This window comes from Theropithecus gelada, chromosome 10 (genome assembly GCF_003255815.1).
Source record: "Theropithecus gelada isolate Dixy chromosome 10, Tgel_1.0, whole genome shotgun sequence".
Lineage (NCBI taxonomy): Eukaryota > Metazoa > Chordata > Mammalia > Primates > Cercopithecidae > Theropithecus > Theropithecus gelada.
In genome coordinates, this window is record NC_037678.1 from 89839309 (window position 1) to 89853325 (window position 14017).

At 40.2% G+C, this 14017-nt stretch overlaps 1 protein-coding gene and 1 pseudogene across 1 annotated transcript in view; both read right to left on the reverse strand.

The window, feature by feature from the left end:
- The window catches only part of DZANK1 (double zinc ribbon and ankyrin repeat domains 1), a 97883-nt gene that overhangs the window by 34351 nt on the left and 49515 nt on the right, over positions 1-14017 (reverse strand). The window lies entirely within an intron of this gene.
- On the reverse strand, positions 9969-11297 carry LOC112633195 (annotated as a pseudogene).

A 14017-nucleotide genomic window follows, 5' to 3' on the forward strand; every position in this document is an offset into this window, starting at 1 on the left:
TATGGGTAACCCTTCAACCCCAAATGGATATGAATTATTTACTGTGCCAGTGTCTAGTTCAGGATCCTGGTTTAAAAAAGGTGATGGCATCCAAGCAGTATCATTAGTAAATACTGGGACTTCTTTGTCTCCCCAGGCCACACCTTGATATAAGGGTGGAAAGGGAATATAAGCACAGTATGTAAATTTTCCAGTCATTACCTGGCAATTCACTACAGCCAGCATAGCCAGGAATAAAGTCAGTGGGGTTTTGGGCTGCCCGGCTTGTTGAACAACCCCTTCAGCTTCCTGAGTAAGCTTTTTCAGTCGACCCCATGTCGGGGGCTCCGCATGTCGAGTCCCGAAGGTGAATGTTCTCTGAGCACTCAGATTCAGCTCCTGAAATTCCTTGAGGAACTCTTCGGATCGACTCCTCTTCGCCATGGCACTGTTTCAACCGTCGAGATGGAAACCACTCGTCTCCGGCACCTGTACGGACAACAGCATAGCCTCGGCCCCACTGTAAAACTTTTCCTTTTAAATATTGCCCTTGTAATGAAGGATAATACACCCACAGATTACTGTTTTGCAGCTTTTCTAAAGGCTGTTGAAAATGTTTCACCGCTGCCGACTGCTGTAATTGGCACCAATGGTTGAGAAAATTTAAAGTAAAAAGGGCTTTCAGAATTTGATGTTTTGGGGAATCTTGCCCATTTCCCCGTTTGTTTTGAAAGTTGTAATTTTAAAGTAGCATTGGCTCTTTCAATAATTGCTTGGCCTTGACTGTTAAATGGAATACCGGTGGAATGGTGAATATGATATAAAGAAAGGAAGGCAGCCAATTTACGAGAGCGATAAGCAGGGGCATTATCAGTTTTTAATTCAGCAGGAACTCCCATAACCACAAAGCAAGTAAGTAAATGAGTGATAACAGAGTCAGCCTTTTCGGAGGGTAATGGTGTAGCCCATTGGAAATGTGACCAGGTATCAACTGTATGATGAACATATTTTAGACGACCAAAAGAAGGACATAAGTGACATCCATTTGCCAAATGTGATTTTGTTGAGTGCCTCGAGGATTAGTACCTGGACTTAGAAAAGGTGCAATAATAGGAGCACAAGATGGACAGGCCCTGACAATAGCTCGGGCTTGTTGGCGTGTTATAGAAAACTGCCGTTGTAATCCTAAACTATTAGTATGATGCAATTGGTGTTCATCCTGAGCATGTTGGACACTGCCGATAAGTAAGGAATCAATTTGACTATTGCCAAAAGTCAAAGGTCCTGCCAAGGTAGAATGAGAACGAATATGAGTGATAAAAAGGGGGGCAGTGCGAGAAGTAAGAGCCATAAATAATAAAGAAAATAATTTTTATAAAGGAGTTTTGGGAAATAATGGCAAAGAAGTTTGAGAAATATATTTAGTTACGTATACAGTGTATTGAGAATCACTAACTGTATTACAAGGGGTTTGAGGCCAGTCCTGCCGTACCATAAGAATGGCAAAATTTTCTCCCTGTTGCACTGATTCAAATGGATAGTGAGAAATTTTAAAGTTATCCTGAGTCCAATATCCAGCTTTTCCGTTACTAGATGCGTCAGTGAAAAAGGTGGGACCTTTAACTGGGGTGTAAGAGATGGGATTATATGGCAATAAAGGATATTGTTGTAGAAAAGCAAATAATTTATTGCTAGGGTAGTGCTGAGAAAAAGAGCCAGTATACTCAGCGCAAACCACTTGCCAACCTTCATGAGTTTCCAATAGAGACTCAATGTATTGATTAGATAATCAAGTAATAATTTTAATAGGGTCAGTACCAAGCAATTGATGAACTCGATGTCATCCTTTGATAATTAATTCAGCCAATTTATCAATGTATGGGTGAATTTTTTAATGGTTTTATTAGCCAAAAATAGCCACTCCAGAATGTTATTATCTTGATGTAAAATGGCCATTGGCGAGTGAGGAGTATGAAAAAGACATAAAGAGAGTGGAAGATTGGGTGCAATATAATTAAGTTGAGCTTCACTAATTCTATTTTCTACAAACGACAACTCTTCTTCTGCTGCAGGGGATAGTTGACGGCAACTATTTAAATCTGAATCCCCTTCTAAGGTAGCAAATAAATGTTGCAATTTGTAAGTAGGTATGCCTAAGATGGGGCGAAGCCAATTTATGTCTCCTAGCAATTTTTGAAAATCATTAAGAGTCAAAAGTTGATCTCTTCGAATTTGAAATTTTTGTGGCCGAATCTGCTTTTCTGCTAAAAGGTATCCTGAATATTGAATGGGAAATTGAGTTTGTATTTTCTCAGGGGAAATTTGTAAATTATATTGAGTTAATTGCTGTTGTAAAGCATGAAAAACTTGACTTTGCAGGACTTCATCTGGAGTTGCTAATAGAATATCATCCATATAATGATATATCAATACAGTAGGAAATTGACATCTAACAGGATTTAAAGCTCTATGAACAAATTCTTGACAAAGAGTAGGACTATTAAGCATACCTTGAGGGAGAACTTTCCATTGATATCTTTGAGTAGGCTGTCTATTATTATATTCAGGAACAGTAAAGGCAAATTTTTCACAATCTTGGGGTGATAATGGAATAGTAAAAAAACAATCTTTAAGATCTATGACCATTAATTTCCAATCCTGTGGGATGAGGGCTGGATTAGGAAGACCAGGTTGTAAAGTCCCCATAGGTTGAATACAGGCATTTACAGCTCTAAGATCAGTTAATAAGCACCATTTTCCACTTTTCTTTTTAATGACAAACACAGGGGAATTCCATGCAGAAGTACTTGGTTCAATATGCCCCTCGGCCAATTGTTCCTTAACTAAATTCTTTAAAGCCTCAAGTTTTTCTTTAGATAATGGCCACTGTTCCACCCAAACAGGAGTTGTAGTTTTCCATTTCAATTGTAAAGCTTGAGGCTTGTGGACAGTGGCTAAGAGTTTAAAGGATTGTAGCCCATCTTGAACATCATATTTTTGGCAGCCAGAGAAATATGAGGAATGCTTAGAAAGGCACCAAATTGTTGTAAAAGAGCACGGCCCCAAAGGTTAATGTTAATGGGAACTATACAAAATAATACTTTTCCCTGTTGTCCTTCAGGTCCTGTGCAGCTCAGGGGCTCAGCACTTTGGTAGACTATAGAAGCAGTACCTAGGCCAGATAGAGTAACCGATACCTGTTTCTTTTTCCAATGAGCAGGCCATTAAGCCAAGCAAATAATTCATACATCTGCTCCTGTATCGACTAATCCCTCAAAAAGTATCCCATTAATTTGCAATGAACATAAAAGTTTTTGATCAGAAACTAAAGTTTCCCAGAAAACAGTTTTCCCAGTACTATGGAAACCTCCTTGACGAGACACGTCTCTAGACAGAAAGGGAAAAAAAGGCAATAAAAGCAATTGTGCAATACATTCCCCTGCCTCTAGGTGCATAAACTGTGAAACCTGTACCATAATAAGGATTTCATCAGTAAAATCAGGATCAATGATTCCTGGAACCACTATTAACCCCTGCATAGCGCTGCTGCTTCGACCTAACAAAAGTCCTACATGTCCCTTTGGCAAAGGGCCACACACTCCAGTAGCTAACTTATATATTCCTCCATTAGGAGAAAAAGTATAAGGTTGAGTAATAGCCAAGTCAGCAGCAGCACTCTGCTTAGTGGCAGCATAAAGCTGAGAAACGGGGGTAAGGGGTGATATCCTTAAGGATGACTCGAAGTCATTCGTTGATGTTGTAAGTCATTCGTTGATGTTGTAAGCCATCGTTCACTGGGTATTGTGATAGGCCTGCATTGTAATTGTTGGGGCTCCAAGCCTGCGGGCCCTGGTTCCCGTTTCCCGGGAGGGGTGACAATAAATTTCCACTCTTATTAGTTTTTGAACGGCATTCATTTGTCCAATGTCGACCTTTTCCACATCGTTTGCACTCCCCAGAGGGTAACTTTTTCTCTTTTGCGGTCGGGAAGCCCAGTTTTTCCCAACATTCTTTCTTAAAATGGCCGGGTTTCCCACATTGAAAACATACGCCTTGTTTAGAATTACTCTTTAAGGCCTTAGAAAGTGCTCCAGCGAACAACTGAGCATTGTAAATAGCTCCTCCAACGCCTGTACAAGCCCGAATATACTCATCTAAATTAGCTCCACTGGCTTTTAAAGTTCTTAATAACTTTTGACACTCAAGATTAGCATTTTCAAAGGCCAGCATATCCAGAAGAATTTTAGAAGCAGGACCCCCACCTACAGTCTTCAATACAGCATCTTGAAGATGGGCTACAAAATCTGGATACGGCTCATTGGCTCCTTGCAGGATTTTTTACAAATGATAAAGAAGTTTTACCTGTTATCTCAACTTTAGTCCACGCTTTTAAAAACAAAGTTTTAATCTGAGTGAGGGCAATATCATCTAGGCCTGCTTGAGCATTAAGAGTGGCATATTGTCCAGTACCCGTAAGCTGTTCTTCAGTAGGTCCTGGGGGATTTCGGGTAGCATTTGTTCTAGCTTGTACTCTTGCCTTCTCCTACCACCAACTTTTTAATTGAAGCCATTGAGAGCGGTCAAGGACAGCCTTTCCCAGCATTTCCCAGTCAATAGGAATCATCATATGTTCTGAAGAAAAGGAATCGAGAAGGCCGAGAACAAACGGTGACTGAGGTCCATAATTGGAAATTGCAGCTTTCATTTCTTTCAAAAATTTAAATTGTAGTGCTGTAAAAGTCACATTATGGCCACCGTTTGGAAACTGAGCATTGGGGCCAAAAGCAGCTTGTGTTATTGGGAACAAATCTAATTCTTCAAAATCATCTTTTACCTTCGATTCTTTCTTTTCTCCTACAGGAGGAAAGGGTACAGAAAAAACCTGACCTGGCATAGGCAAAGAAGTTGGAGGTGGCGGCAAGGGGAAATCTTCCTCCAAAGGAGCAGAAGGGAAAGTAACAGGGAAGGCTTGTGGTGGAGGAATAGGAGAAACAGGAGCAGCAGCACCTTGTAATTTTAACAACTGTTGTAACATATCTAAAATGCGCAGCAAGTCAGAATTTCCTTCAGATGAAGGAGGCATTAGCTTTTCTTCCAATTCTTTATCCTCAGCAACCGGGGCGTAAATATGTTCCTCTCTAAGATCATTCCTCTCCAAAGCTTCAGATGCCTCACCTCTTGTGGCAGTATCGCCATGTTCTGAGTCAGTTTCAAGTAATTCTAATGCTTGAGTAATGGAACTACACAAAGTCCACAAAGTCAGAGGCATTGTTTGCCCTCGCTGATGAGCTCCAGGCAGGACTTTAACTACTTGTAACCATTCCTTTCCATTTAGCTGCACTTTAGTTTGATATTGAAACCAATAACAATGTTGCTCAACATGGGCAAACAATCGCTTCAAAGTCTTTTCTTTTACTTCTACTCCTATAGACATCCACAGTCCCTGGAGCAACCGCAAGTATTCAGAGGCCAGAGAGGTGGAATTCCCCATAATTTTCCTGTGGGTCTCCCTTCTTTATTTACTTACCCGGGGTGTTCCCCCTCCGGTTCCTTGCTCTTGTGGAGCCACGGACCCTGCTCACTGCACCAGATGTTGGGGTCCGCATGTTTCCTAGACAAAGGAATGAACACACAAGACAACACAAGACGAGACAAACATGGCGGCTGCCCCGAACGGCACGCTCTGATTTATTTTATACAGTCGTTTGTGGAATGTTGCCAAGTCACAAGACACATGTTGTTTTTCTGACCTTTCCCTGACTTTCTGGTTTTTCAAGATGTTTACACATAAACCAGTCCCCAGGGTCTGCTGTTTGCAGCTGACTCCTTTGTCCTCCCTGTTTGCAGGGAAGGAATGTCCTGCTTTGTTTGCAAGAGCAGGACTTATCGGGAACATCTCCTTTGCGAGCACGTAGTCCTCTACAAGGGGTAGCAAGCCCTACTGTTGATTTAACAGAACAATATTAATGAAGGAAGAAGAGAGCTAAACTACCTGAGGGGCCACGATTGAGGCTTATCTTCTACCCTTTGGAATTTTGGTTTCCATAGAAAAGTGTGACTTGATTTCCCACTCTTGACACATGAGAACAATTATTTTATATTGGGGACAGAGGCAGAATTGTTTTGTGAGAATTCCTGGGCCTATGTTAGGTAAACCTAGATTAGAATCTGTTCCTGCTGCTTCCTCACTATTGCCTGGTAAGAGACTTGCTCACTTCCCAAATGGGAGTGACAGCACAGTGGCTGCTACCTGACCACCCACCATGTGCAGGCTCTGTTCCCACACTGCCCTGCACCCTCACAGCAGTCCCGGCAGTCCCGGCAGGCAGACCTGGGAGGTGGAGCCGTCACTGTCCCCATCTTACAGAGGGAGAGCACGGGGACACAGAGAGGGTGAGATGCACGATTAGGGTCATCTGACTCTAAAGCCTGGCTTCTCTCCCTAATTCCATACAGCCCCTTTAATACAATAGCTTCTTCCCAGGTCTGTAGGGAGTTTCAGACAATTACCCACAGTTAAGGGGATAGGAATGCTTAGCAATGGGCCAAGTTCCATCAGCCAGCTTCCTTCCTGTCCCACCTTGCTTTCCACTAGAACTTGATTTCTTCAGGAGAAAGGACTATAATTTCACTTTTATTCCCTCCACTAGGACAGTCCTGATATCTTGGCACATGGGAGTCATTCAAATGGTTTTACTAAGTCAATGAATGATTGATTCAATTGGTAACTGGATGTGTGTATTGCCACAATACTAAGACTGCGCACACCAGGGAAACTATTTGCTAAGGGCACTTTTCCCTAAAGACACACACTTTAGTTCACTCTATCTGCCCAGCTATATCCTGTTTTGCTTCAGGGACTGCTCTGTTATCTACAATAGAAACCTATCCAAGAGAGGCCACATCAGCCCCCAGCATCCACAGACACCCGAGAACAGAGGCCCTCTTTGTGTGCACTTGCCTTCATTTCTGTGCAATTAGAGGGAAACTCCTTCAGGTAAATCAAAGAGAAATTCTCTGCAAACTTTTGCTTCAGAACTTACATTTCAATTGTCCTATCCTTAAGACAGGATTTTGGCATAAAGCTTACTGGCCTGGATTTCTAAATACAAAGCCTTCAGACTTTTCATGGAAATGTACTGACTGTTCTAGTGGCTTTTAAATACAACATTGCTTTAAAGAAAGAAAAGTTATCTTTCTGGTAGTCTTACTGATCAAAAAACAAAACAAAAAAATGAAGACAAAGAAAAGTTACCTTACCCCATCATATTAATGCTGCTAAACAAAGAAAAGACATAAAGCTATCAGAATGAACATGCATTGTGACTTCTATGGACTACAGAGATAAATATTATCCTGTGACATCTAAGCTCTGATATGCCATTCAGATAGAAATACAATTTTTAGAACAAATTCAATTTTGGGATTGTTCTGAAACAGTTACATCACTGACAGTTAATAAAATCAATTTAAATGGTTTTATTATTTACAAAATAAGTGCTGAATGCCTGAGGAAAGGATGTCTGAGAAAATCTTTTGCTTGCAATTTACTGAAATCTATCTGTAAGAATATTCCAAGAATTCCAGAAGTTCCACTGTTTCCCATTTTTATGCTGTCCCAATCTCACTATTTCTTCTGGTGCCTTGGAAAAAAATTATAGAGTGTCATTTTATGATGAGAGTGATATCAAGTCTAAAACCACATTAACAGACAACTCTCAACAAAAGACAACCCTAAAATTACACCAGCTTTGATTTGGAAATGGAAGTGTTTTCTGATGAAATTCACCATCTCATTAGTTGGTTTTTAGTCTCAGTTCTGAAGAAGAAACACATTGTATGTAATAAAAATCGTCTTTAAAAAAAAAAACTACAGATTTTTCCTTCTGGTAATGATAGCATAAGACCATAACAAATGACTCCCACACAGAAAATAACTATAAAATCTGCTGATAATAGGCCGGGTGCGGTGGCTCACACCTGCAATCCCAGCACTGTGGGAGGCCGAGGTGAGTGGATCACTGGAGGTCAGGAGTTTGAGAGCAGCCTGGCCAACATGGTGAAACACCATCCGTACTAAAAATACAAACATTAGCTGGGTGTGGCCCATGCCTGTAATCCCAGCTACTTGGGAGGCTGAGGCAGGAGAATCACTTGAACCCAGGAGGCAGAGGTTGCAGTGAGCCGAGATCACACCACTGTACTCCAGCCTGGGCGACAGAGCATGACTCTGTCTCAAAAAAAAAAAAAAAAAAAATCTGCTGATAATACTTGAAGGCAGTGGAGAATGAACAGAAGCAGGTAAAGTTGCAGCAAGTACATACAAGCAGGAGGGGAGTTACACAAAGTCAGTTCCCATCGTCACGGTTTTCAGCCTGGAGCTAAGGGTGGTCTACATAGCACATGTGAAGTGGTGGGCACAAGTCAATATTTCTGGCCAGGAGAACCAGAAAACTGAAGCTGGGGAATGTTTGGCTGCTAAAGAGGCAAGGAGTTCCCAGAAAGAAACAAGACAGAGAGGAGATCTTTTCTGTGTATTCAGATCTCTGACCAATCCCTGAACAACATATGTACAGAACAGGCTTGAAGCAGCTCAGCTAAAGACAAAATATCTGAATGGAGACCAAACTTTCTGTCCCTCCTCCCCTCAAATTTTTTTCTTGGTATTTAGTATGTTGAGGAATTTTATGCAGGCGGAGGTTGCAGTGAGCTGAGATTGCGCCACTGCACTCCAGCCTGGATGACAAAGCGAGACTCCATCTCAAAAAAAAAAAAAAAAGAACAACAACAATGAAAAAGAACAGAACCTCGGGGACCTATTAGATAATATCAAACAATTCAACAGGTGTGTACATGGACTTCCAGATGGAAAGTAGAAAATGAGTGGAGTGGAAAACTAAAGAAATCATGGCCAAACAATTGCCAAATCTGATGAAAGACAGAAATTTATAGCTACAAGATTCTAAATGAACACCAACCAGAATAAGTTCACACTAAAGCATATTAAAGCCAAACTGCTGAAAACCAACAATAAAGAGCAAACCTTAAAAGCAGCAAGAGAAAAATGACACATCTCATATGTGAAAATATCAATTTGATTTACATCTGACTTTTGAGCAGAAAGCATGGAGGCCAGAAGAGTGTGGAACACCTTTAAAGTTTGGAAAGAAAATAACTGTCAGCCCAGAATTATATATCCATCAAAAATACTCTTTGAGAATGAAGTTGAAATAAAGACATTTTCAGGTAAAAGAGAACAAAGAGAAATCACTGCCAGCAGACCCACACTCTAAGAAGTGATAAAGGGAGCTCCTCTGTGTGAAGGGATATACCAAAGAGAAACTCAGGTCCACAGAGAAGAGTAAAGAACATCAGAGGTCGGGCACGGTGGCTCAAGCCTGTAATCCCAGCACTTTGGGAGGCGGAGATGGGTGGATCACGAGGTCAGGAGATCGAGACCATCCTGGCTAACACCGTGAAACCCCGTCTCTACTGAAAAATACAAAAATCTAGCCGGACGAGGTGGCGGGCACCTGTAGTCCCAGCTACTCGGGAGGCTGAGGCAGGAGAATGGCGTAAACCCAGGAGGCGGAGCTTGCAGTAAGCTGACATCCGGCCACTGCACTCCAGCCCAGGCGACAGAGCAAGACTCTATCTAAAAAAAAAAAAAAAAAAAAAAAAAGAACATCAGAAATAGTAAAAAATAAATATTGGTGTAAATAAAAAAAAAAAATAAGCTTTATCATTTTGGTTTTTTTCCTCTTAATTCCCTTTCAAGCCCTTATAATTGTTTAAAGTAGAAATTATAACACCTTTCTAGCTAATTGTGCTCTGCAGAAAACATGCAGCTTCTCTGACATGAAGACTCAGAGTCCCTGGCCCAAACAGGACCCCAAACAACTTTTCTGATGCTTATTGACAAGGAAGAGGAATGAGATAGTCGGCACTTTGTGCATCCTTCTTCTTATTCCCAAAATTGCTAATAATGGTCAGTGTTTTAAAGTCTCCAAAGCTTTATGCCTCAGATGCTCATCCAAACACTGAGTGGCAAGGAGGTCAACATCCATATCAAATGTATGGGCTTGCACCCATAGGTGCTTATACAGCATCCAATTCAAGTTGCTGGCTCTGAAAATGCATGCTGAGTACATGGAGACCCCAGTACAGGTGGGTAAGGAGCACCCTTGGAAACATCATCCTCAGAGTACTGCCAGTTGACAAACCTAGCAACCGCATGCACGCCAGACAACTCATACTTATGGTTTAAAGCGAATGAGCCAGGGACTTCAGTGATCCTTTGGATGATGGCCTAGAGATACTTACCTGGGCTGTCTGTGCCTCACACCCACTCCATAAACTTTTGGGTTTTTTCATCCTCTAGCACATGCCCCACATACTCCCTACTGACCACAAAATAGACACTGCCTGAAAAAAAGGGTGCTTCAAGCGGAGGATGCCCTTTGACAGTCGCCATGTGTGTCAGCTTTCCATTAACATCTGCATACCACTTTTTCCACCTTTCTTCTTTATTGGATGGCATCCTCTTGGCTTTGAGATTGTCTTCACCCATTAACAACCTGAGCTTCCTAATGATTTTAGGTTGGTTTTAACAGGAAAATCCATAGTACAAACATGTATTAAGTACTTCCAGTCTGCACTCACTGTGCAGAGGTCCCTCACGCAGTTGAGGTCAGCCAGAACCCGACTCCACAAGGCATAAACCAGACTCTTCAACTGACAGACCACAAAGATGTGACTGAAATGACACAATGCCCATCACTGGAGCTAAAAAGCAATCCTCTGAATTTTTTGTCCGCATGAATGCAATAGAAATTCCGAGGCATATACATGGCTCTTCGGAGCCTGTCAAGCATTTCAATTTTGTAATGAACCAGTATAGAATATGCTATTGGCCCAATAGCATATTCCTTCTTAAAGGATTCTACAATATAGAACTCTTCCTTCTTAAGGGGTTCTACAATATGTCTGCATCTCTTGATGAAAGAAGTACATGAAGAAGTACATAACCAGTCATGTTGATACAGTCGTCAGGTATACACCGAGGGCACTTTGTAAATTTCACCGTTAGCATCTCAAGTTTTACCTTTTGGATTTCATCTACCTCCTCCTATAAAATTTTGGTGCAATTAATATGACTACTAGGATTCTCTCCAACAAGCTCCATGTATGTGATGCTTACAGATTTGGAATTTTTGATGAATCCTTAAAACAGTGGTGACTAGGGAAAAAATAAGAACCACAAAGTCGTACTTAGTGGGATAAGAAAAATGTCTCCTCCACAGCAACTGCCTCAGCATTTCAAATGCCAATCAGGGACTTTGCTTTGTTAAGGGCAGTCTTCTAGGCTTTAAGCCCCAACTATTTCCCCTCCATTGTGGCCTTGAGGGTTGTCAGTTTGCATTTATCAGAAGTGCAAAGGCATCTTGAAATGAAGAATGCTGCATTTAGAATTAAGGAAAGTCCAGATCACTTAGGGCTCTGATTCCAGGTGACATCCTGCACTTATTCCAAGTACTTCTCATGCTGTCAGGCATCTTAAATGTACCAGGCATCCAGGAATAATAGGCTTTTAAAAAATCTCTCCCTGGGTGGCCTGCAATGCTCAGCTGGATTTACAGGTGACTCATCCACCTTAGAGTGTCATCTGGCCCTAGGGCACAGGAGGTTGCCCTACCATGCAGCTTCTGCTAGCAGAAGCCATGCAGGACTTCTCCCTTTGCCCATTTTTAAATAAGGTTATTTGTTTACTTACTATTGAGTTGTTTGTGTTCCTTATATGTATTGGATATTAATCCCTTATCAGACGTATGGTTTGAACATATTTTCTTCCATTCTGTAGGTTGATTGTTTCCTTTGCCGTGCAGAAGCTTTTTAGTTTGTTGTCATTCTATTTGTCTATTTTTTGCTTTTGTTGCCGGTGCTTTGGGGGTCATATCAAAAAAAAATCATTGCCCAGAATAATGTCATGAGCTTTTCTCCTATGTTTTCTGGTAGAATTTTTTCAGTTTAATCCATGTTGTGTTGATTTTAGTATATGGTGTGAGATAAGGATCTAATTTCATTCTTCTGTGTGTAAATATCCAGTTTTCCCAACACCACTTACTGAAGAGACTATCCTTTCCCCATTGTGTGTTCTCGGCACCTTAGTTGAAAAATCAATTGATGGTAGCTGCATGAATTTATTTCTGGGCTCTCTGTTCTGGTCCATTGGTCTACATGTCTGTTTTTATGCTAGTACCATGCTGTTCTGATTACTATATGCTGAACATCTCTAATCTGGAAATCTAAAATCTAAAATACTCCTAAACCCAAACTGACCTATGTGATGGGTCACAGTTGAAATGTAGTCAAAACTTTGTTTCATGCACAATATTATTTAAAATATTATATAAAATTACCTTCAGGCCATTTGTATAACTTGTATAAGAAACAAAGAATTTCATGTTTAGACTTGGGTCCCATCAACAAGATATCTCATTATAAATACACAAATATTTCAAAGTCCAGAAAACCTAAAATCCAAATACTTCTGGTTCCAACCATTTCAGATAAGAGATACTCAGCCAGTATAGCTTTATAGTAGCTCAGGAAGTGTGATATCTCTGGTTTTGTTCTTTTTTTTTTTTTCTCTCTCTCAAAATTCCTTTGGCTATTCAGGGTCTTTTGTGGTTCCAAACAAATTTTAAGTTTTTTTTCTATTTCTGTGAAAAATGTCAGCAAAATTTTGATAGAGTATGGACATTTTAACAATATTAATTCATCCAGTCCATGAACATGGGATATCTTTCCATTTACAGTCATGCACCACATAATGACATTTTGGTCAACGAAAAACTGCACATATGACAGTAGGCCCCATCACACTTTACAGAAGCCAAAAACCTCTATCACCTTGTGATGTGTATTACAATTGCCTAGAGTATTGAGTAAAGTTTGCAACCTAGGAGCAATAGGGTATACCAGATAGCCTAGGTATGCAGTAGGCTATACCATCTAGGCTTGTGAAATACTGTACATGCCACGATGTTCACACAACAATGAAACAACCTAACAATGCATTTCTCAGAATGTTTCCCTGTCATTAAGTGATGCATGACTGTACTTGTGTCTCTTCAATTCCCTCCATCAATGTTTTTCAGTTTTTAACGTTCAAGTCTTTCACCTCCTATAGTTGGAGCTTTCCAATACCTCTTTTTCATTATTTGCTAGAAAAACTAGACAAAAATAAGCAAATATATGTAATATCTGTGCAACACTTCACATTGATTTGATATTTATAGAATACTCCACTCACACATTCTTTTCAAATGCACCTGGTATGTTTTGCAAGTTAGATCCTGGGCCATAAAATAAACCTCATTAATTTAAAATAACTGAAATTATACAGAGTGTGCTCTCTGACCATTAATGGAATTAAATTTGACCTCAATAAGAGTAAGATAAACAGAGAAAGCTCATATGTTTTGGAACTAATAAATAAGTCATAGGTCAAAAAAGAAATCATTGATAAATGAGAAAACATTTCAAACTGAATTATCATGAAAATACATAGGGATGCTGCTAAATAAGTTCTTAGAAATTTATAGTTTGTGTTAGAAAATAAGAAAAATTTGAAATTAATAATTTGAGTTCTCACCTTAAAAATTAGAAAAAGAAAATCAGATTAAACCCAAAGAAAAAATAATAAAATAATGAAGAGCAAAATAAAAAAATATAGGATTCAAAAAAATAGAGCAAATGAATGAACCAGAAGCTAGTTTTTTGAAAAGATCAATAAAATTTACAAGCCAGACAGAGAGAGAGGGAATGATAAAGAAAGAACACACATATTACAAGTATCAGGCATGAAAGAGGGGAATAATATCACTATAGATCCTACATACATTAAAATGGTAAAAAGGGAATATCATGATTAAAATGATTGGTGATACCAGCCAGGCGCCAGCTGGGCACCTGTAATCCCAGCACTTTGGGAGGCCAAGGTGGGCGGATCGCCTGAGGTCAGGAGTTCGAAACC